The sequence below is a fragment of the Helianthus annuus genome, chromosome 8, assembly GCF_002127325.2.
Source record: "Helianthus annuus cultivar XRQ/B chromosome 8, HanXRQr2.0-SUNRISE, whole genome shotgun sequence".
NCBI lineage: Eukaryota > Viridiplantae > Streptophyta > Magnoliopsida > Asterales > Asteraceae > Helianthus > Helianthus annuus.
The window spans coordinates 93426263-93442678 of record NC_035440.2 but is presented as its reverse complement, the minus strand read 5'-3'; positions in this window follow the sequence as shown (position 1 = coordinate 93442678).

Genomic DNA, 16416 nt, shown 5'->3' with positions numbered 1-16416 from the left:
TAAATCGACGGTAATTTCTATTTTTTGGTTGGATTGTTTTTTTTCGTTCGATTGGTGTGATTTCTGTAAGGGTTCAATGTTTTTTTTGTTCTTTCAATCAACTGTAATAGAATTAAGTTTAGTTGTTGATCGATTAATGTATTCGATTTAGTATTCTCTGATTTACCTTTGTTTTGGTACTGATTTTGGATAAATATTCAGTTTCATCCGATTTTAGTTAATGGATGAATGTTGTTTAGGGTTTATAAAACCACGGTCAGATTATGAACATGATTATTTTCTATTCCGATTTTGGTTGATTCAATTTTATTTAGCGTTTATAATCCTAGGTGATAGTGCATGGTTTCTTTTGTGTTTCCTTTTTGTTTGTAATGTGCAGTGTATAAAGTCTGAATTTTGATAATGCTTCTTGAATGTTATGTTATGTTGGTACTGATTTTGGACAATCGTTCGTCATCTTCTGATTTTTGTTAATGCTTGAATGTTATGTTGGTACTGATTTTGGACAAAGATTCGTCATCTTCCGATTTTTGGAAATTCTTGAATGTTATTTGATATGCTTGCAGTTATTCACTTTTCTTTTAATCACAGCCTCTCATGGAAAATCTTGAAGCACAAACGTATGAAACATTTGAAAAGGATAGCGTCAAATACATTTAGGTATCTCATACTTTGTTGGTTTTAAATGGTGATTCAAGATTCTCACATATTCATGTTTGTTAATGCTTATTAATGTACACTTGTGATTGGCAGTACCAAAGGGCGGTCAGTAAAGCATTGGTGGATATGATCCCCGATGAGAATGCATCTACTACAACCGTTGTTAACTTCAGATGTGTGCTTTATGTAACCCTAACCGTTGTTTGCAGGTATTGATGGTTGTAGGTGCTAGGCGAGGACCTCATGTTAGAGCATCTTTACAGGTAATGCATATATGGTAAAGGTGGTATTTTTTTGGCTTATTTACTTATAAATGGGTTGATTTGGCTTATCTTTTATCTTTGTTTATTTGTGAATAGGCTGCTGAAGAAACCGGGCGTTAGTTAAAAGTTTATGTTGTAGAAAAGAATCCAAATGCAGTTGTTACGCTTCATGTAAATTGTTTCTCAAGTGCTTATATCACTAAATATGTAATTTTCCTATTTCAATCAAGTCCGTCTATTAACTTGTATTTATTTATATTTGTATTTATCATAGCTATATAGATATTTTTTTTTTGTAATAGAGCTTAGTAAAATTAGAGGGTTGGGAAAATATGGTGACGATAATATCTTGTGACATGCGTTGCTGGGAAGCCCCGGAAAAAGCCGACATTTTGGTATGCACTTTTGTCAATTAGCCTGTGGTGCACTTTTATCGGTTCTTTGATTATTTAAATTTTATAGTTTTGGTGTATTTGAATTTCGGTCAGTGAATTACTTGGTTCTTTTGGTGACAATGAGTTGTCACCTGAGTGTCTTGATGGAGCTTAACGGTTTCTAAAGCCAGGCGGGATTTCAATTCCATCATTGTATGTACATTATGTTAATGACCTGGTCAAGTTTTGTTGGTTATTTGTTAGTTAATTAAGATTTTTTTTTATTTCTTGGTTTATGTCAGGTATACAATACAGATGTGACAACCCGTAATTTTGAGAGCCTTTCTTCGTAGTATTTCCTTTTCATGTGTTGTGCTTTGATGTAACTGGCGGGTATGCTATATGAATAATGAATATGCTTGTTTATAAACGAATGGTTGCGAGTTTATGTGCTATGCGTTATGAAATTCTGTCTATGTATAATCTCGTTGCATAAAACCTTGGGTCGCCCACTTGTGCTCAACCCGTTCTCAGCCCAAATGAAACCCAAATATGGGCTCGACCCTCTTCCACATCGCATACACACACATAACTTGTGTGTGTGATTCTCATAATTTCCAAAACATAAAAGGTTACACCAAACCCTAAAACTCCTCCACTACCTCGCACACCCCGACGGCAACCCTATTCCTCTTTCGAAGATCTTCACAACTTCCATCTTAATCCTTTCAGCTAGTGTGTAATTACTCTTGCTCGATTTGATTCCTTGCTACACTATGTGTATGATGTTAACATGTATTGTTCTATTTTGTTATCAACAAGTGTTCCACATATAGGATTTGCATGATGGTAGGATTCTTGAATAATCAACTGTTAAGTTTAATTTAGAAGCATGATTAATGTTGATAACCGATGATCTAGGTTATAAGCATGACTGGAATTCGATTAGTTACCATGATAATAATCGGTGTTCTAAGTGATTAGATTGACAATGTTTAATGTGGATGAGTTGGATTGTGTCACGTATGATTGAATAATAATCTTGATCATGGAAAAATTGACGTAAATAATGATGATGATGATGATTGATTAGATGAAACTGTTATGGGTTAGGGTTTATGCGAGTTATGGGAAGTAATTGGTACAAAAGTGCACAAAAGAAATAATGTAACTGACACCATAATTTGTGGGCATGGATAACCACATTCATAATCGCACAAGAAAGGGCAGACCGCACACCTCAATGTTGGTCGCACACCCGGGTTGGGAACGCACAGGTCCACTTGGATCGCACACTTTTTAGTGTGGGCCAGAGACAAATGGCCAGAACTATGTTCAATCGCACACACATGTGAAATCGCACAAATTGCATTGTCGCACACCTTGTTGGGCCAAGTCCTGTTACCGGTCACATAAGTTGTGGGGTCGCACACCCGGACAAGAACTGCACAGATCAACTAGGCCTTGGGCACAGTTGGGGTTAGTGTACGGTTGGTCCCCACAACTTATGTAAATCGCACATTAAGAGCCCAATCGCACACTTAGTGACCCGGCCAGTGGTTATGGGGCCGCATGCTGATTAATTCCCATAATTTCGAAATGGGAATTTGTGCTATTGACATGTGATCTGTATGCTTAATATGTGCTACGTGAAAACGTGTATGGAACGTAATGTGTTGAATATGTGATTTATGTGGGCACGAACTGATGATTAATGGTAACCATGTTAGGATTGGTTTGATCAACTTAAGCACATAACTTATCTTACCAAGCAAATCTAAGGTGAGTTCATTGCTTTTTTTAAAGCATGCATCCCGGGGAGGGACATCTGGTAAATATTCCGGGGAGGAATATTGGGTAAATGGGTTTAACTTGAATGTTAAACTGGGATGTTGGATAATAAACTCATTTTCTATCACTTAACTCCCATCTACTACCGAAATAGTTGCCAGGGAGGCAACAAGGCATTTAGTTGACAACGCTATTAGGTTTGGCACCCTCACACCGGTACCGGGGAGGACGGGCGTGAACTAATTACTTTAACCACTCAACCAATGTTTGATAGAGCATTGGGGAAGGGCAAACAATCTGAAGCCATCTTGCGGTATCGAGTTATTATCAACATGCTTTAAACTTATATTTGATAACTAATCGTTTTAACAAACTTTGAACTCGCCAACGTTATGCTGATACACTTATATGCATGCTTGCAGGTCGTTAGATTCTTGGACATGGAACTTGCTATCTAGGAGTGCTGGAGTGGTCATGGGTCGAGTCTCTTGGATACATGTGGCATGTTTATTGGTTTCGTATAATGGTTTTGAAACATTCGAATAATGATTTACTTTATGCTTCCGCTGAACGTATCGGTTTTAAGTCGTGTTTTGGAAATACATTACGTAATAAAAGGAGACTTTTATTTAATATCTTGTTATAGTTCAATGTGATTGGTGGCTAGATCCTGGTACATCACACGTCCCGCGGGGTTTCCACATGTGGTATTTTGGGGTTGTGACAGTGGACATGTTATATAGTGGACATGTGGATTCATGTCATTTATGGATTCAAATTCTCATACTATGTCCATGTCATGTATGTAGGGTTGTATTTGCCTAGCTTATTTCTGAAGTACAAATTACATTTTTTGCTCTTGATGTGAGGAGGTATGCGGTTTATCTTACATTTATGTTGCTTCGTTCTAACTTTGTTTCAGCAATTTATTGTTAAGATTAGGGTTACAAAGCCGCCATGGTAATCAATTTCCATTTCTTTATTGTTTCATAACTGGGTGTTTTTGTATGTAGATTAAAGCTGCAGAGTTCATGTGTCTTTCATGGCTCTCCTTAGTGTCACAACCCCCGATCCCTAATCCCCAGGAACGGGCGGCCGCGAGCCAGTTTCGGTGGTATCACGTTATTAACCAATTTGGCAGCGAAATTTTTTTCATCAGGACAGTAGTTAGGAAATATTTTATCAGAGTAAACCACCACATTGTATAACATTAAACACATGGGTAAAACCCAAGTTTTCAGTATACACACTTTTATAGGAATAAATCCTATTTTATTTAATAAAAACATCTATTTTATTCTTAGGTAACTTTATTGCCACTTTTCCAAGCCTTCAGTGCTGTCCAGCTGGCTTCTATTTGGCTTTCACGTTTTGTTACCTGAAACGCGTTTTAAAAACATTTTTGTCAGTGGGAAAGTGGGAAATACTGGTGAGTGAATCCCAGTTAATCAAGTTTAAATAAAAAAAGTCACAGTGTACAGTATTGAGGGCGCATCCGCAATTACATTTGTTTCCAAGATATAACAATTAACATCAGTGGTACTGTCGTACTCAATTTGTGGAAATGTTACTCCTTGACCAGGTGGTAACAAATTTTGTATACAAAACCCCAACATACCCACTATAATTGTATTCTTACAAATACTCAATAACTGTTATTCACATGGAAAAGTATATAAGGTTTTGTAAAAACAGTTAACAAAAAGAGAGGATTACTCACATTGCTGTTTTTTATTATCCTTTAGGGTTTCCTGGTGATAATCTATAAATTACATAAATGCACGTGTGTTAGTATAATAACCCATTTTAACATTAGTAATACCCTCCCCGAGACGGCATTCCAACGACTACGTCGGGCAGAACCACGACAGCCGTTGCGGCACCCTAGATCAATCGAGCAGAGGATCTAATACGTCTCCAGGGGTTATAATACTTACATCGTAGCAGAACCTCGCTATTTAGGGGGTATAATACCCGGGAATTATACCTATTATGAGAGATTTTCGAGTTACAGAAAAGAAAATGAATGATTTGCTATTGAAGCCCGAGGCCTCCTTATATAGTGCCTGATTCTGATCCTCTCGCGGCCCACGTAAATGTACGCAAGGGCTTATGCGGCCCGCGTACTAGCCTGGGTAGGGCATAGGGTGTTCGGGTCTTGGGGTAGGTCCAACACGCACACACACGTGGCGATACCGGGGCTCGCCTGATCCTTAAGTTGTCGCGGCCCGCGTAGACCTTAAGGGTCCTTTACGCGGCCCGCCTAAACTTAAAAATCTCAATTTTTATTTATTTTTAATAATATTTTATGTATTGGGTCCCGTTTTCGCGTATGGGGTGTTTTTAAAGACATATTAGGATATTTTAAGATATTTTAGGGTGTCGGAAAAATTATCAAGGGTGTCGGTTCAGGATTGTTATACTTAGATACAAAAAGGTTGATACATCGCTTATTGGATCCTAACCTCTCTATTGTACGTGTATGTACTCACTGTTGCATTTTGTTATTGAGATCATGGCTTCGTTATTACTGAAATAAGATATGTGCATTATAAGATATCACTACTTGAGCATTAAAACTGTTTCTAACTGAAATATGGACGGTTATCCCATCTTATCATTATTAGTATATTGAAACTCTTAGATATAGGTTCTTGTAGAAAACAAAAACAAAGACTCGAATCACGTGGAATGGGTAAAAGCTTTGAAGGAACTTTATGTACCTGGGTCAAGGGATTATGTTAAGAGTCACCATCCTTTAGGACCCGTATGGAATGCGGCAGGTGTTTTTCACTTGCCAGCTCATGATCTTCATCATCTTCATCGTCAAAACAAGGAATGGCTACTGTTTTTCAAGAAATCAGTACAAAACCCGTTATCGCTAGTACGTTTCCTTTTTTTTCTTAACGGGTCAAAACAGGTTCAGGTTGAAACATGTCATGTTTTTAAATATGGGTCGAACCGCACTGGGTTGACTCAGAAACACGTTATTTTGTGTGTATATATTTTAAACAGTTATAACTAAATGTATTGATATTTATTACAGGTATAGTTAAATCACTGAATAAATGATTTAGAAGGTTGTAAGTGGTAGACAAACAGTTCTTGTCTGGTTCCTTTAAAATATTATAAAAACATATTGTTAACAAGATTAATTAAAATAATTAACGAAAACAATTTTAGAAGGTTGTATAGAGTATAGATAGAGGTTTTGAGATCATTTGAGAATGTTTAAACAAAAAATGTCAAATGACCCATTTGACTTTGAGATAAAACAAGTTCAAGAAACATGCCATTTTTTAGCATGGGTCAAAAAAGACGTGTTGACACTTTTTTGTCCATTTCATTAAAAAGTATTAAATAATCAATGCGTTAATAATGATTGACAAGACTAATCAAAATCTTTGAACAAAACTATAGAAAAGGTTGTATGCAGTAGAAAGTTGAATTGACCCATTTGCAAGTTTGAAATAAAACATAATTTAATTCGACCCGTTTATAACAAAATGAATCAAAATTCCCACCTCCAGTTATTCAACACTTTTCCCTTTTTTCGTTTATAAATGCGTTGTATAGTGATTAACTTTCATCATTATGCCTTTAGGCTTAAAAAAAGTTACAAATGATATAAAGACCAAAAACCAAACAGATAGAGCAGGCTTTGTAAGTTCCGGTGTGGAAGTAACCAACAAGAGTGTGCCATATGGCGCTTAAGTCGGACCTCCAAAGCTTGAACTTGTAATGGGTCGCAGGTGAGTATGTTATATGCTTCAGTTTGTGTTATATGTTAAACGGGTCATCTATAAACTTTAGCTAAAAGAGGAACCTGCAAATAGATTAAAAACCTTCCAAAGTCTGTTTTTAATGCATAAAACCTCCTAAATTGTTTCACTCACCTATTTGTATTATTATTGCAACAATATTGTTTTTGTAGTCATAATTATTTTACATGATATGTAGATGGGTTGTTGGTGCACTGAATGTCTGTTTACTACGTCTTAATCGAGTCTTAGGTCTAGATAGGATTGAACAGTGCACGAAAATCAAGAATATGTTTTTAGCATATGATTCCGCTTGAAAGTGGGCATGTCCACTTCAAGCGAAATCAGATCTTCATGTAATTCCGCTCGAGTTGATCTTAGGGATTCCGCTCGAAACTGCAATCTAGTGATTCCGCTTAAATCACTTGGAGCGAAATCAGGGTTCCGCTTGAACCATTTCGAGCGGAATCAGCTATCCTATAAATAGGTGATAGATTCAATTCATTTGTAACTTTGGAGCGGAATTAAGAGTCGAGGTGCTGCCGGATTTTTGCCAGAAATCATTGTAAAACACTCGGAAATCAGTAATAGAAAGAGATTAAAAGGATACAAGCTGTTTGACTTTGTTTACTTTGTTTCCGCCTCTGTAAATGAAGATGAACTACCTTCACTGACTGTTTAGGGTCACAAACACGATCCAACAAGTGGTATCAGAGCTCAAGACGAGGAGTTCATACCATTACAGCTTGAATTCATCGGATTCTCACTCTTCTACCCTTTCTTTTCTGATTTGAACTTGTTTCAGTGGTGAAAATGACCTGAAATTAACATATATCAAGCAAAACACAGTGATAACTAATCCCTGAGAGAATTGGACTTAAAATCAATCAAATTCACACAAAATTTGATATTCCGCTTGAAAATTGTTCAATAAAAGATGATGTCATCAGATTGCGCTTGAAAAGTTCAATCGAAATCCCCTATAAAAGCTAATTCCGCTTGAGAGTTTCATCTGATTTCGCTCGAAAACCAAGATTCCGCTTGAAATACTTGTATTTTCAAGCGAAATTAGTTCAGAGTCATATTCCGCTTGAAAGATATTTCTGATTCCGCTCGAAATCAGAATAAATCTTATTCCGCTTGAAAGAAAAGTCTGATTCCGCTTGAATCAGATTTCGCTTGAGTTTACTTTCTGATCTCGCTTGAATTTCATTCTGTTTTCGCTTGAAGAGATTCCGCTTCAAGTGATTTCGCTTGAAATTTCTGTTTTTCAAAAAATTTAAAAAAATTTTCTAAGTGTTTGCTGATTTTCAGGTACTTGCAAGATGGACGATCCATTCATGAATCCGTTTAGTGACATGTATGCATTTGCTGGAAATTCTGGAGACGATACATCTTCTAGCAACACAAATGAGAACTCTCCGAGTACAAAGAAAAGTTTATCGGATACTTTGGGAATGGAAAGTGCTTTTGGAACTTACAACAAACCCCCGAGATTGATGGCTATCGAAGAGTACAGTCGGTGGGCAAAGAAGTTCGACGAATGGTTAAAGGCTTTCGCTTATCCCAGCTTGAAGAGTTTAAAGAATGGATACGATGATGGAGGCAAAAAAGGTGAAAGTTTGACAACAAATGAAGAAATAGAATCGTTTGTTGCTGAGCAAAAATGCAATCACACTGCTATTTCAATCTGTCCGAGAAGATATAATATCTTTGATTGAATATACCAATGCTACAGATCTCTAGAAAAAGTTGAGAGTTAAATGCTTGGGAAGTACATAAATTGTAAAAAACAAGAAGAAACTGCTTAGAAAAGAATTTGATTTATTTGGTTGTCTAAAGAATGAATGAGTTTCTAAAATGATTGAGAGCTTTGGACACCTGAAGCTGGAGCTGGCTAGGCATGAAATTTTCTATTCTCAAGAAGAGCTAGTCGACAAATTGTTTGACTCATTGCCAGACGAGATGGATTGGCAATATTATGCATTGATGTTGAAGAATACTATCAAATCGCCAGAAGTATTGACTGTAGATTTGCTGATTGAGAGACTAGAGAGTTACGAGCTGGAGTTAAAGAAATCTCACAAAGTCAATCATACATCTTATCAACAAAATTTGGATTTGTATTATCCAAAGAGCATGATGCCAAAGAACACATCTCCAAAGACAGTTTTTTCAGCTGAACATTCCAGCACATCTAACAAAGAAAGTCAAAGCAATGGTTTTCACAGTGGATCTTCGTCATCTGCTAACCAATCTGATGTAAAGAACCTGTTTCAATGCAACATCGCTGTAGACTTAAAGAACGCTCAAAACTTCAGCGAGGAGTCGGCAAAGCAACAGATGGTTTTCTTAGCATCTGTGCTAGAATCTTATGAAAGTCTTGTAGCAGGGAAGATTGGCAACACCAACCTGACAAAGGAAGATTATGATCAAATTGATCCTGAGGAGATGGAACTGATCGACGTAAGGTGGTGTATGGCCAGTGCAGTTCGTCGGGCACAACGTTTCATGGAGATAACTGGAAGGAAGTCTATTGGTGGACCATCTACCAAGTTGGGCTTTGACAAGTCAAAGGTGACGTGCTTCAAGTGCAAGCAGAAAGGTCACTTCAAGCGTGAATGCCGAAATGCGTATGCTGATGAGTCTGAGAACCCGTTCAGAAAAGACTACTACAAGAAAGCAATTTATCATCAGAATAAATCGGAGCCGCCGAGAATGAAGCAGCTTGAGGATAACAAAGAGAAATCTAGAGCTCTTGCAGTAATTCATGACGATGAAGGTTTCGACTGGAGCGAGTTGTTACCTGAGGAGGATGCAGTTGGATATGCTTTTATGGAAAAGTCTGTTGAACCTGCTCCTTATAAAGACAACAGAAATGAACAACAGAAGTATGTGAACAGAAAGATGTTAGCAGAATACAGAATGATCAGAATATCTGGTATCTTCTGGTATCTTTTCTGAAGCAAAAAGAGCGAGGAGATGGGATCCAAACAAAGAATGTTATCTTGACCCCATGGGAAACATCGCTATTGATCATAACACTCTCGATCTTGAAACCATAATTAAAGAAATTGCTGATGAAGAAGAGTTTTGGCAAAGAAAATGGTGGGGAAGCGGAGATGAGAAAGAAGAGAAAGAGAAAGAAGAGAAAGAAAAAGAAGAAAAGCCAAAGAAGATAGATGATGGAATCATTGACATAACTCAAGAGTTGAATGCTGAAAACATGGGAAAGATAGCTGACAAGGTGCTGGCTGCTAAGGCACTTGAGGTAGACTCTAAATCCGTTTCTGAGTCTAAAAGCCAGGTCAGTTCAAACACGTCAACAACTGAGTCAGGTAAGAAAGTCAATGGTGATGTTGACTGCAAAAATTGCATCAAGGAATGCAAAGTTTGTAGTACAATCACCTATCTGAATGGTAAGAAGGTTGATGATCTAACTACTAGAGTTAGAAGCGTTGAGAATCAGATTCTTGACCGTGATAAAATGGTGAAAGCTTCAACTGACAGACTAAAAGAATTAACTAACAAAATTGAAAGTGATAAAATTGATCAAGAAAAAGTTAGAAAAGAAAATGAACAATTAATTCTTGAAAATCGTCAGATTACTGAAAAATTTGAGAAGCTTAAACGCACAGTTAAAGATGATAATGAAAGAAACGGTAAAACATATAAAGAAAATGTTCATCTGACAACAGTGCTTCGATTAAAAGAAGAATTAATCAATCAACAACCGGATGAAATCGCAAAGTTGAAACTTAAAGTACAAGAAGCTGAAATCGAAAATGAGCAAATCCAGTTGAAGCTAAAAAGTTACAACTCCGCAAGTTTTGTTTTGCAACACATTGTTCCAAAACCCATAGGTAAAAACAAAGCTGGCAAAGATGTTTTTTCGGATGGAACTGGGGTGGGTTTTCATCAAGTTCCACCACCAGTTCTAGACAATTATTCGAAAAAGCAATCTGGATTGGTTACTCTTGAAGAAGAAAATGAAGTGAAACTTCCAGATACCATTGATGTCACATTCACATCTTCCGATGACGATAGTGTCCAAACTGAAGTGGTTAACAGTGTTGTTGAAAAAGTTCTAAAATCGGACAGCGACACTACTGAGGGGGATGCATGTTTCTTGGACAAATACATTCCGAAACAAAAGTCCAAAAACAAGTTAAATGATGAACCTAATCTTGTCATGTACAAGATGTCGGGATCGGACAAGTTATATTCGGACTCTGAGTTTCCTCTGGAGAATGTAAATGTTTCAAAATTGACAAATGTGTTTAAAATGGTTGAAATCAATTTGTCTGAAGTGAAAAGTCTAAAACAAACAAAAAGGCAAATGAATTTTGAGAAAGATAAAGCTTACTACAAGAAACCTGTTGTTCCACCACGTTTTTATAACAACAAACGAAACAATTGGTCGGGTGGTTATCAGGGGGGTAAGACTTATCAGAAGAAACGTGTTCAAAACAAAAAGTTTGTTGAAAAGAAAGTGTTTGTGAACAGTTCAAGTTCACTTTCTAATGAAGAGGCAAAAATTTTTTCGAAATCAAATGAAGAATTCTTTGAGAAGAAAGCCTCACAACCTCCTCAGTCTGAAGGCACAAGTCGAGTAGTTGACACTCGAACATGTTTCAGATGTAATCAAGTTGGACATATTGCACGTAAGTGTACCAACTTGAAGCCTAAGACTGAAGTTGTGAAGATTCCAAAAGAGAAAGTTGTTGAAGTTCAAAAGGAGAAAGCTGATCCTAAGGGAAAAGCTCCATTGGTTGTTGAGAAAAAGCTTCTGAAAAAGGAAAACATCAAAGTCAAAACTGAACCCGTAAAGAATGTGGTAACTAAAAACGACAAGTTTTACAAACGGGTTGCATCGTCTCAACAAATTTGGAAGCCTAAAACAGAGAAACAAACTTCAACTTCACAAGTGAAAAAGGTGGTGAATTCAGTTCCAACTGTGAATGATGAAAAATTTCCACCACTCCAAGCTAAAAATTCTAAGAAACAAAATGCGAAAGTTGAAGATAATAAGGTTACACCCAAGGCTGGTCAGGCTTGGGTGGATATATTCTTTGTTGAATGAAAACCTGACTTGCCGGAGCTTCCTTGATCGTGAAGCATGAATCAGCATCTTTATTGAAGTAATTAAATCATTTTGTGGTTTATGCAGGATCTTCCAAGACTCGTTTCGAGATGGATTATGGATAGTGGAGCTTCTAGACATATGACAGGAAAAACTGCGTTGCTATATGATGTTAGAAATATCAATGGAGGTTATGTAGGATTCGCAGGAAACCAAGGTGGTCGAATTGTTGGTGAAGGAACGTTATACAATGGGATTGTGACGTTTGAAAGAGTCAACCACATTGCTGAGCTGGAGAACAATCTGCTGAGTATTTCGCAGATCTGTGACAGGATGTATACCACTCACTTTACTGACAAATAATGTTTCATCTTGAAGCCAGGATTTGTTATCCCTGAAGAATGGATTATCATGAGGGCACCAAGAGTCAATGATCTGTACATGTTGGACATGAGCGTAGCTACTACTACCACGGGTCAGGCTCATTGTTTTGTGTCCAGAGAAACGGAGAAAGAATCAAGATTGTGGCACCGCAAAATGGGGCATATACATCTGAGAAAAATGAATCATTTGGTGCATAATGATTTAGTTTTGGGTGTTCACATTAAAGGTTTTCATCTGGAAGGAGAGTGCATTAGTTGCGTTAAAGGCAAGCAGAAGAAAAAGTCACACCCTAAAAAGCAAGTCAATTCAGTTTCAAGACCTCTGGAGAGACTTCACATGGATTTGTTTGGTCCTGTGAATGTCAAAAGTATTACAGGAGATTAGTAATGTCTGGTCGTTACTGATGATTATTCCAGATTTTCATGGGTATTGTTTTTGAAGTCGAAAGATGAAACGTTTGACAGTTTGATGGCGTTGTTCAAAAAGATTGAAAATCTGTACCAAAGGCGTATCAAAAGGATCAGAAGTGATAATGGTACTGAATTCAAGAACAACAAGATGGAAGAATTTTGTGATGAAAGAGGTATATTGCATGAGTTTAGTGCTCCGTACACTCCGCAGCAAAATGGAGTCGCAGAACGCAAAAACAGGATGCTAATCGAGACGGCTAGAACAATGCTTGCTGATTCAAAGCTACCAATAAATTTTTGGGCAGGAGCAGTTTCCGTTGCATGCTATACTCTCAACAGAGTTCTCACTGTCAAGAAGTTCAACAAAACTTGTTTCGAGCTGATCAATAACGGCAAGCCCAACCTGAAGTATTTAGAACCGTTCGGGTCACCCTGTACAGTTCTTGAACCTTTTGGGAAATTTGGCGCTAAAAGCATTGAAGGAATATTCGTTGGATACTCAAGTCCATTACGACGAGTTTTTGTTCCGAGTTTGAAGCGGATTATTGAAGCTGCAAATGTTGAATGCCAAGGTTATACAATGCCACCACAAAATCCTGGAGATTCATGGCGTTATAATTACGAGAAGTTGTGGGATTCGTTTGACATGATGGAAGAGCCAGAAGAAGAAGATTTCTTTGATGAGTTGGATATTTTGCGAGAATATGAGTCATCGCAGGAAAGGTTCCCAGCCGAGTATTCATGGAGACCACGACAAACTTCAAATGATGATGAAGCAGGTCCAAGCAATGCTGGTGAACATGATGATGTCCAACAAGATGAAGTTGCTCAAGATAATCAGACGGCACAGAATGATAATCAAGAATCTGAAAACATGCCCGTATTTGATCATGGTGATTCAGATTCAGAGGGGGAGCAAATTCAGCTTTCAAGTCAAACAAACCCAGTTAGTGATCAAGGTGCAAATCAGAACGTTACTAATCTGGAAGGTGAGGTAGATGTTCCAAGCGATCCAATGCCACGAAGTCTTTCATATCATCGAGAGGAGCTGATCATTGGAGAACTACAAACAGGCGTTCGTACTAGACGCCAAATTGACCAAGGGCTTACATGTTTTTATTCTACAGTAGCACCTTTACAAACTGAATTTTCATTGAGTTGTTTTATTTTGCAGATCGACCACGAACTTATAAAGAGGCGCTTACTGAAGATTCTTGGGTCAATGCGATGCAAGAAGAATTGAGTCAATTTGAAAAGTTAGGAATGTGAAAGTTAGTAGATTTGCCGGAAGGTTACAGAAAGATAAACACAAAATGGGTGTTTAAGTGTAAAAGAGATGATCGAGGAGTAGTTGTGCGAAACAAAGCTCGACTCGTTGTCCAGGGCTTTAGTCAACAGGAGGGAATTGATTTTACAGAAGTTTATGCTCCTGTGGCTCGACTGAAGCTATCAGAATTTTCCTGGCATTTGCATCTTGGAAGAACTTAAAAGTATATCAGTTAGATGTAAAATCGGCGTTTCTTTGTGGGAAGGTTAAAGAGGAGGTTTATGTCGGTCAGCCGCCGGGCTTCACTGACCCAATCCACAAGAACAAGGTTTATTTGTTGGATAAAGCGCTGTATGGTTTACACCAGGCCTCGAGAGCTTGGTACGAGACTTTGTCTCAACACCTACTAGCCAACAACTTCATCCAAGGGAAAGTGGATGGAACTCTCTTCACTAAAGAAGTCGACGGACATCTTCTGATAGTACAAATTTATGTGGACGACATAATTTTTGGGTCAACAAATGAGAAACTGTGCAAAGATTTTGAATCAGTCATGAAGCAAAAGTTCGAAATGTCATCAATGGGGGAGATGAAATTCTTTTTGGGACTTCAAGTTGAACAACTACCTGAGGGAATTTTCATTCACTAGACGAAGTACGTTCATGATATTCTGGAGAAATTTGGGATGTCAGGTTCTACTCCGGCTTCAACCCCATTAGCAACGAATCATGGGATACACCCAGATCTCACCGGAGTCAGGGCAGATGAGACGTTTTATCGGTCCATGATCGGTTCGTTGATGTACTTAACTGCTTCAAGACCTGATATTATGTACCCAACGTGCCTCGCAACAAGATTTCAATCTAACCCGAGAGCTTCGCACATGATAATTGTGAAAAGGATATTACGCTACCTGAAAGGAACTCCTACTTTGGGGTTGTCGTATCCTAGAAAAGGCAATTTTACGCTCGAAGGGTATTCCGATTCGGATTTCGGATGCTGCAAAGTCAATGCAAAATCAACAACTGCAGGATGTCAGTTCTTTGGACTTCGCTTGGTCACTGGGCATTGTAAGAAACAAACTTCTGTAGCGTTATCTACATGTGAAGCGGAGTACGTATCTGCTAGCAGTTGCTGCTCTCAGATCCTGTGGATACAACAACAGATGCGCGACTACGGTTTGCAGTTTCTTAACACACCTCTTTTCGTTGATAATGAGGCCGCTATACATATAACAAAAAATCTAGTACATCACGCTAAAACTAAGCATATAGAAATTCGTCATCACTTCATTCGAGATTGCTTCGAGAAGAAGTTGATACGAATTGAGAAAATCCACACTGACAATCAGAAAGCTGATTTACATACCAAAGCTTTTGATAAAGCGCGTCTTAAATTTCTTTTAAAACTAAATGGTATGAAGCTTCTCTCGGTGTCGGATGACATTATTGGCGTTGATGAAGGTACTGTTGTAGATGATGATGAGAAACAATCTGCAATGGTTTGTCGATTTTTTACATGTTTTGGTATTTAGGGGGAGTAGATATATGTAGATATTTTTTTGAAAATACAAAAATAGTAAAAAATTCAAAAATACAAAAACATGAGAAAATTTAAAAAATCCAAAATAATAGAAAATAGAAAAAGAGCTGGTGTGAAACAGGGAAAATGATAGTACATCGGTTTGATAGTTACTGTACGCTAAAGATTTGTAAAATATAAAAGCGTTAAACAGTCTCACTAATTATGTGTCGATAGGTTTTTACACATTTAGTAAGTTTGTTCGGGATATAAACTTAAAATCTTTACTTACTTAATTTGTGGGGAACACTACTTGGATATATAGGTAACCCCTGAAATCTCGTTTGAAAGGTCCCTCTTTCTGAAATACTAGGTCTTTATACTCAGTGATATCTGGGGTATTATTCTGGGACTTCTGCTGAATGGAAGTTCTGACCTAGTCCCCAAATAATACTTTCCGCATTGCTTGAAACTTAGCATCGCCCTCAGCAAAATGATTAAACAATAAAATTGATAATCATGGCTGTTGAAACAAAAGATCCTCTAAAGGGGACACACCGAAAAGACGAAGTCGTCATCTCTCTGCGTATACGGAAGTATTGACCTGAGCTCTCACGGCCCTCGCATCTAACCCCTTACAGATATCATTTGTGGTATACTCACCTGTAAGACTGAATATTGGGATTCTGGATACGGGAGTATATTCAAGAGGTAGGACACATGAATAAGTTTAAGATCTTAATTCACCTAAATCGTATCCTGAATAGATTGAAAATTGTGTGAGAATTTAAGTGGACCAGTATATCGACAATCTACGTGAATTGTTTAATTCTGAGTATGAATTAAAGCTTAACGGTACAAGTGACTTGTCTAATAACTGATATGATTCTCTAACACGCTCA